The following is a 6,674-nucleotide window of genomic DNA, read 5'->3' on the forward strand; positions in this document are numbered from 1 at the left end:
TAGTAAGGAAAATGTCTCTCCATTCATATTGACCTGCAGTATCTTTTTTTTTTTTTATATATTATGTAGTGTCAATTTATTAAATAATAATCAGATCAGCACCATGCTTCCTCAATCACCTTAGAAAAGCTCTAAGGTCAATCTCTAGTCAACCCTAGTCATTCGTTGGTCCTACCTACCACTTAGTGGAGGCGGATCCTCTATAGGACACGAACTCGAAGACTATGAAAAAAAAAATATGGTTTGCCCTAATTTACAGTATTTAAGTACATAAACCATCGAAGCACGTCTGATAGAGATAGAGATGTAGGGTTTCTCAGGTTCTTTTGATGAACCCTAAAGAACGTCTGATAGGGTTCTAGGGTTTCTCAGTTTCTTTACATGAACCCTAAAGGACGTATGATCACGTCTGATAGGGTCTAGGGTTCCTGAGTTTCTTTTGATGAACCCTAAAGAACATTACTAGCGGATTGCAGTTATATTTTCCCTTTTCTTTTTTTTATTGCTAATGGTTTCTGTTCCACTGGAATCTTGGGTATATGGGATGTGTTGCGTCTCTAAAGCCTGCCAAGAAGTTCATTTTCTGAAGTTATTGACCAAGTCTTCCGCTTGGACTTCATCTTTGTTTTGTGTTCACCCCTCAAAACTTCTCAATGTTTGACAGTCAGGTTTGGCTTTTGCTACAGAACTTCTCGTTAATTTGTCTTTGTTTTGATCCTGCAGTCTCCCACTTCCCTTTGTTTCACTCAAGACAAAGTATTGAAATCGCGGATGAGTCTCTTGAGGCATCCTCATTATATACCACTTCCTTCTTCCCTCTGTTACATTTCGGCTCATGGTCTGCAAAAGAATTTCATTTTTTTTCATTCCTATACGCTCAGTAGATTCCTGTTGGTTTTATTGCATGAGTTCATTACCGGGTTCTATTGTCAGGATCCACCATTCCATGGTTGTCACTTAAGCAACTTAATTAGTTGGGTTGGCGAGTTTGGGATCAGTTGCATACGTAAGTCAGGTGATTGGCATTTTCTACAACTTATCCAAATGGGAAATGGGGGAGCAATTCCAATGCCAATTTGGATAGATCACGACTCTTCCAAATAGCCATCAAGAACTGGTCGCTAAGTTTGAGGACCATCTCATCCTGAGGGAGTACTTGTTAGTAGATATGCTTCCCTTATCCCATTGTCCGATGTTGGATCCAATCACATTGGTTGATCGGAGTTTGACACAGACTAGAGAATTAAGGAGCGTTCTTGGTGTTTCTGTCAGAAGCACTAAGGAGGACCACTCTTTAGGAGCTCCCAATTCTAGGCTAGAGGCCTCTATCAAGGACAGGTAAATCTTTGTTTTTGATGTTGTAATTATGGACTAGAATGTTACCTTTGTTCCTAGATTTAGTTAGATCATAGGCGCGTTATCTTTCTATGTTTTGTGGAATCTCTCTCTCTCTCTCTCTCTCTCTCTCATATATATTGTGTGTTGTACTATTCTCTGTCTCGGTTCCAAATTCGCTAAGGGCTGCTTGAAGAAAATGTTGAATAATTTGACTAAATGATTTTTGGAAAAGCTGGACTGGAGTGAAAATGAAATTAAAACAACCTCGAACATCTACTATTATAGCAACAATTGTCAATCATCGGAGCAGGTAGGACGGTTTCATCACCGAAGCATTCATATGACATTGAGTAATTAGGCTGTCTAATGAAGATATGATGTCTTATGATCAGGGATAGGGTGAAAAATTCAGTCTTAAAAAAAATATATATTAAATGTTTAAGTAGTGTATTATTGTTTACAAAAATAGTTTATGTGCCTTCTTTGGTTTTTAGTGCATTTTAAATCAAACCATATCTGATTTTGATTATTAAGGTGTTGCTTTGTTCCATCTTGGTTAATGCTGTCATTGGTTCACATAAAGTTGATTGATTATGTTTTGAGATCTAGTTCATTTTTTTCCTAATTCATTTCAGTCAGAAGAGATAAATAATGCCCTGTTGAGGCAACAATCTAAGTTCATGGACAAGGATATGCTCAGGACTGGCAGTGAAGTCTCAGTTCAACTTGAAGAAAATGTTCAAGGATTGCCCCCATAGAGGAGAGGTTTGAGATGAAAAGATGAAAGTGAAACGTTCAACAAGAACAATGGATGGTGATTGAGAGCCAAAACGGAAAATATTATCTTCTGATGCCAATGGTTTCGGGTAAAATCTTTGTCTCATTATTATGTATTTTGTGATATCGTTTGGTCGTATAAAGCCTTCTTTTATTCTAGTTTTATTCTGGATTTCTTGGTAGACTTGATGCTTCCTTTTTTTTTATAACTAATTTCTCTCTATCTCCCTCTCTCTATAATTGTGATTTTAGTGTGTTTATTTTAATATTTTTGTTTTTATCCTTGTTTCTTTGACAAGGATTTTGAAAAATATTTAACATGTTAAAAAGTTTGACTTAACTAAGCTTGAAATCTAGATTTGTCAACTTTTGAGATTCTTATACTCAAATTTGGCCCACCATATAATTTGAGTTCTATAATTCAACTTCTTTTTGACAGATTGGAAGATGATGATGATGTGAACATATTTTAAATTTTATTGGTCTCTGTTCCCTACTGAAGTGTTAGTGAAGTGGCTATTAGTTGTTGGAATTTGTGCTCTTATATTTTTGCCACTCATTCTTTGGGTTGGTCATCGCGACCTCCCTTGTTAATAAATTATCTTTACTAATTAAAAAATATGTTTTTTTACCACTCTAGGTATCACAGTTGTAATTTTTGACTTATATAATATGTACCACTCTAGGTATCACAATTTTAAATATGTATCCAAAACCTTGTGAATGGGATTATTCTGGAATTTCTTCCTTCGGTTGCCAATATCAAAACATGCGCCTTGACGATAGAATCTTGTTGGAGATGCAGAGTATTGGCTTATATTTGGAGAAAGTGGTATAATACAAACTTGATCCCTTTTATTGTTTACGAGCTGATGAATCTTAACTTTCTCATTTTAGTGGAAAGTGGTAATCTCTAAATTTTTGTTTTTTTGTTTTTTTGTTTTTTGGTTTTGTCCCAGCTTGATGTAGAGGATGTAAAGGAAGGGGTTTTACCAACAGGTAGTGTTTGCACAAATATTTCTTCTCTCTATCGAATATTTGCTTATATATATAATCATGGTTGGAAAGCTAAATTTATGCTAGATATCATTAATGAATAATATTTACAACAAGTAATGTCATCATACCTAATCCAAATACATTTCACCACTCACCAAAGTCAATCCATGGTTTTCAATGAAGGTACCTCCATCCGAGGTGTTGATCTTATTAAGTTAATAATTGTTTCTTGAATGGTCTCGTAGAGGAATTTCCTTTTGGAATATCCCACTTAGGACCTGCTTGGTACAACTACAAATCATTTGCATTGTAAATGATTTGCAATGGAAGATTTAGTATTGCTTGGTAACAATTAGGAAATTTCTTGCAAATATTTTTTTGTAGTTTTTTTTTGGAAGGTAATCATTAACTAGGGTTCTAAGGGAGTCGAACCTAAGACGTGGGAACACACGTCTTACCAACTTGCTAAGTTGGCTTCTTCTTTTTTGTAATTTGTTGATATTTGCAAAACAAATTTTTTTACAGCAAATCATTTTCTGAAATTTCTTAAAAATTTAAGTGATCCATACAAATTGTTTGACATGATGCCAATTTATCCTCGATAGTTTAACTAATTGCGATTCTCCTGTATAGTATTACTTTCTAGATGAGCAATTAATTTATATAGGCTCTGTATGCTGCGACATAAAGAATCCCGATGTCTGGTGAGTCCCATTCAAACAGGCAGACGATGGCACCTTAATCTTTGCATTCTAAAATTTGATTCATAATTAGTTTATACCCAGATTGTCTGTACCAACTTGGTTCTTATAAATAAAAAAACTTGGTTCTACATGATCCTCAGGGTGATTAATACGGGAATTCTTCAGATGCATTTCAAGGTTCCGCTCACTAATTTAAACAAAATGTAAACATAAGGAAGAAGACAAGTCATCTCACTTCAAAATTTTGTTTTGAATGAAGCAAAGGGAAGTGAGAGTCTGCGGAGTCAAACCAAAGACACTTCAATGAGAAGTTCTGTAGCAAAAGCCAATTCTGACGGTCCAACATTGAGAAGTTGGAGGGATGAACGCAAAACCAAGATGAAGTCCAAGCAAGACTCTGTCATCAACTTCAGAAAAAGGCCTTCTTGGCAGGCTTACAGGCACAACACATCCTGCATGCCCTTCAATGCATGATTCCAGTGGAACCCATACCATTATTAGCAATAAAATAAGGGAAGAAATGGAGTTGCAGTCTGCTACTAGTGTTCTTTTGGGTTCTTCTAAAGGAAGTGCCTCCATTGACTCTACAAATCTGAAACTAAATGAATTAGAGTCTGTGGGACTAGGCATAACCAACGTCCTTGGTGGGCATCAAGACCTCAGTTCTTGGTTGAACTTCGATGAAGCTGGGTTACAAGAACATGATTCCATGGGCCATGAAATACATATGGACAACCTCTCCGATATAGATTTACATATCTGAAGACTGCATTATTGATAAAAATTTAATATTTTTGTGATTCTAAAATATTTCTAAGTTTAATTAATTTCTATTTCACTTATCCTCTTGGCTCTGTTTTTCAAGTTTTAAAACTATGTTCATGGCTTATGTGTATGATTGGCACAAACAGACACATATAAGAGCATTACAGTCACAGAAAAGTGACCAAAGTGGACATGAACAATAAAAGTTTACCCGCCCCTCTATATTTTGTTGAATATCTGAGATAAACCCTTTATTTCCAAACTGATAATATAATGTTTGACGTTGGTCTACGATGGAAGACTAACAAAAATGACAAGTCCCTCGTTTATTTATTTATTTATTATAGGTAAGGTGGACTGAAATGAGTCAAACTAACGAGCTATGGGTCTAAGCCCATCCTAAAAGTCTCCCCCTGAACCTATAGCAAAAAACTCTTTTTTCCCTCCCTAAAATCCATGATTTTCAAGCTCTTCAACCTTTATTGTGAATTATACTAAACCTATTTAACTTCATCTTCAATCCATAATTTGCAAGATAAAGTAGTAGCTGTCCCAAACCAACCCATTAACAGCACCCCAAGTCCTAGCTAGTACCAACAATTTGTCTCAAAATTTAGTGTTAGCAGCACCCCAAGACCTTGCTGTTGTCGAAGCTCCAGCCACAAAAAGATAAGATTTTTGTCTTAGGTGTTGTTTGTTAAACTGAAAAAAATAAGTGCTGAATAGCATTAAGCGCTGAAACTTATAAGCACTAAATTTAAGTGCTGAAAAAGTTGTTTGTTTAAATGCTGAATCATGTTTGTTACACATTGCTGAAACTGATAAATTGTCTTTGTTACCCTTACAATCATATTATACATTGTTTACATGTTTCAAATGCTTATTTATTATCAAACACAATAAAATATATTATTTCTTATAAAATTAAAATACAATTTATTTTTAAATAATACATAATACTCAAATAATATTTAATTTATAAATAATAATTTCTATTTATAAAAACCCACAAATTTCAAATTAAAAATAATAATGTCATACAAGCCACCAAAATTTGAAATCAACTTTAAAAGAACTTAATTTTGGATGAATAATTTTCGATGGAAATGAAGGATGTGTAATTATAAAAGCACCCTATGAATTAATAAGGACAACCCACATTATAGCCATTTTTTGTTTTTGTTTTTATGGGTTAAAATTTTTGGAATGAGCAAATTTTTAGTGAGGATGGTCTATATGGTCTAGAGATCATCCTCACCAAAAATCAGTCTATTTTGAAACTTCTAACTCGTTAAAAATAGTTTTTTTTTTTTTAAGGGACAATTTACGGTTCTTGAATTTGTTTTGATAGGGTTAGAAGTTTCAAGATGTGCTGATTTTTTGTCAAGATGATCTCCTCATTGTAGAGATCATCCTCACCAAAAATCAACTCATTCCAAAATTTTTAACCCATATAAGACAAAATAATTTAGTTATGGTGTGGGTTATTAATTTGTGAGGTGTTTATATACTTACCATGGGATATAAGAGATAATATCCTTTTAAGAATAAGGGCATACTTGTCCATGTTCAAAAAAACAAAGGGCATACTTGTCCGTGTTGAAAAAAGCGAAGTGCTTACCGCTTCAGCACTTTTTTTCAGCATCAAAATAATGCTGAATTTTTTTCACTTATTTTTAGCAATAAGCACGAGTAAACAAACGCGCTATTTTGACAAAAGTGCTGAATTTAATTTTTTTCAGCAATAAGCACTGAAATATAGTGCAAACAAACACCACCTTAGTGTATCCAAGTTATTGAAGTTGAAGGAGTAATACCCAATTTCTTGTTCTATCAAGAGTATGGGTTTTGTTCCTTCATTTAGATTTAGTATTTTTTACTCATATAATCTGCTATTTTTGTTTATTTATTTTAACTAAAATTAAAACTAATGGAGGTTTATTCATTATTGAGTATCATACTTTTGTTCTGTATAATATATATAATTTATATATATATTATATATATTATACATTTTAGACCTGGTTTCTTTTGGGATGATTGGTGGTAAATCCTTTGCTGAGGCTGTTGGGGGGAAAGCTCATACTCCTC

The 6,674-nt window shown here is 34.0% G+C and overlaps 1 long non-coding RNA gene across 2 annotated transcripts; it reads left to right on the forward strand.

Annotated features, from left to right (window-relative positions):
* The first annotated feature begins 278 nt into the window (after window positions 1–278).
* LOC147384933 (uncharacterized) lies at window positions 279–4,575 on the forward strand. Of its 2 annotated transcripts, none has more exons than XR_015172962.1 (3): window positions 279–1,338; window positions 1,974–2,204; window positions 3,959–4,575. It is a non-coding gene; the product is annotated as an uncharacterized LOC147384933 (long non-coding RNA). The 2 variants fall into 2 exon arrangements; XR_015172963.1 differs by having other exon boundaries at window positions 4,078–4,575.
* The last annotated feature ends 2,099 nt before the right edge of the window (window positions 4,576–6,674 follow it).

The sequence above is a fragment of the Akebia trifoliata genome, chromosome 15 (assembly GCF_017979445.1).
Source record: "Akebia trifoliata isolate Shusen 1 chromosome 15, ASM1797944v1, whole genome shotgun sequence".
NCBI lineage: Eukaryota > Viridiplantae > Streptophyta > Magnoliopsida > Ranunculales > Lardizabalaceae > Akebia > Akebia trifoliata.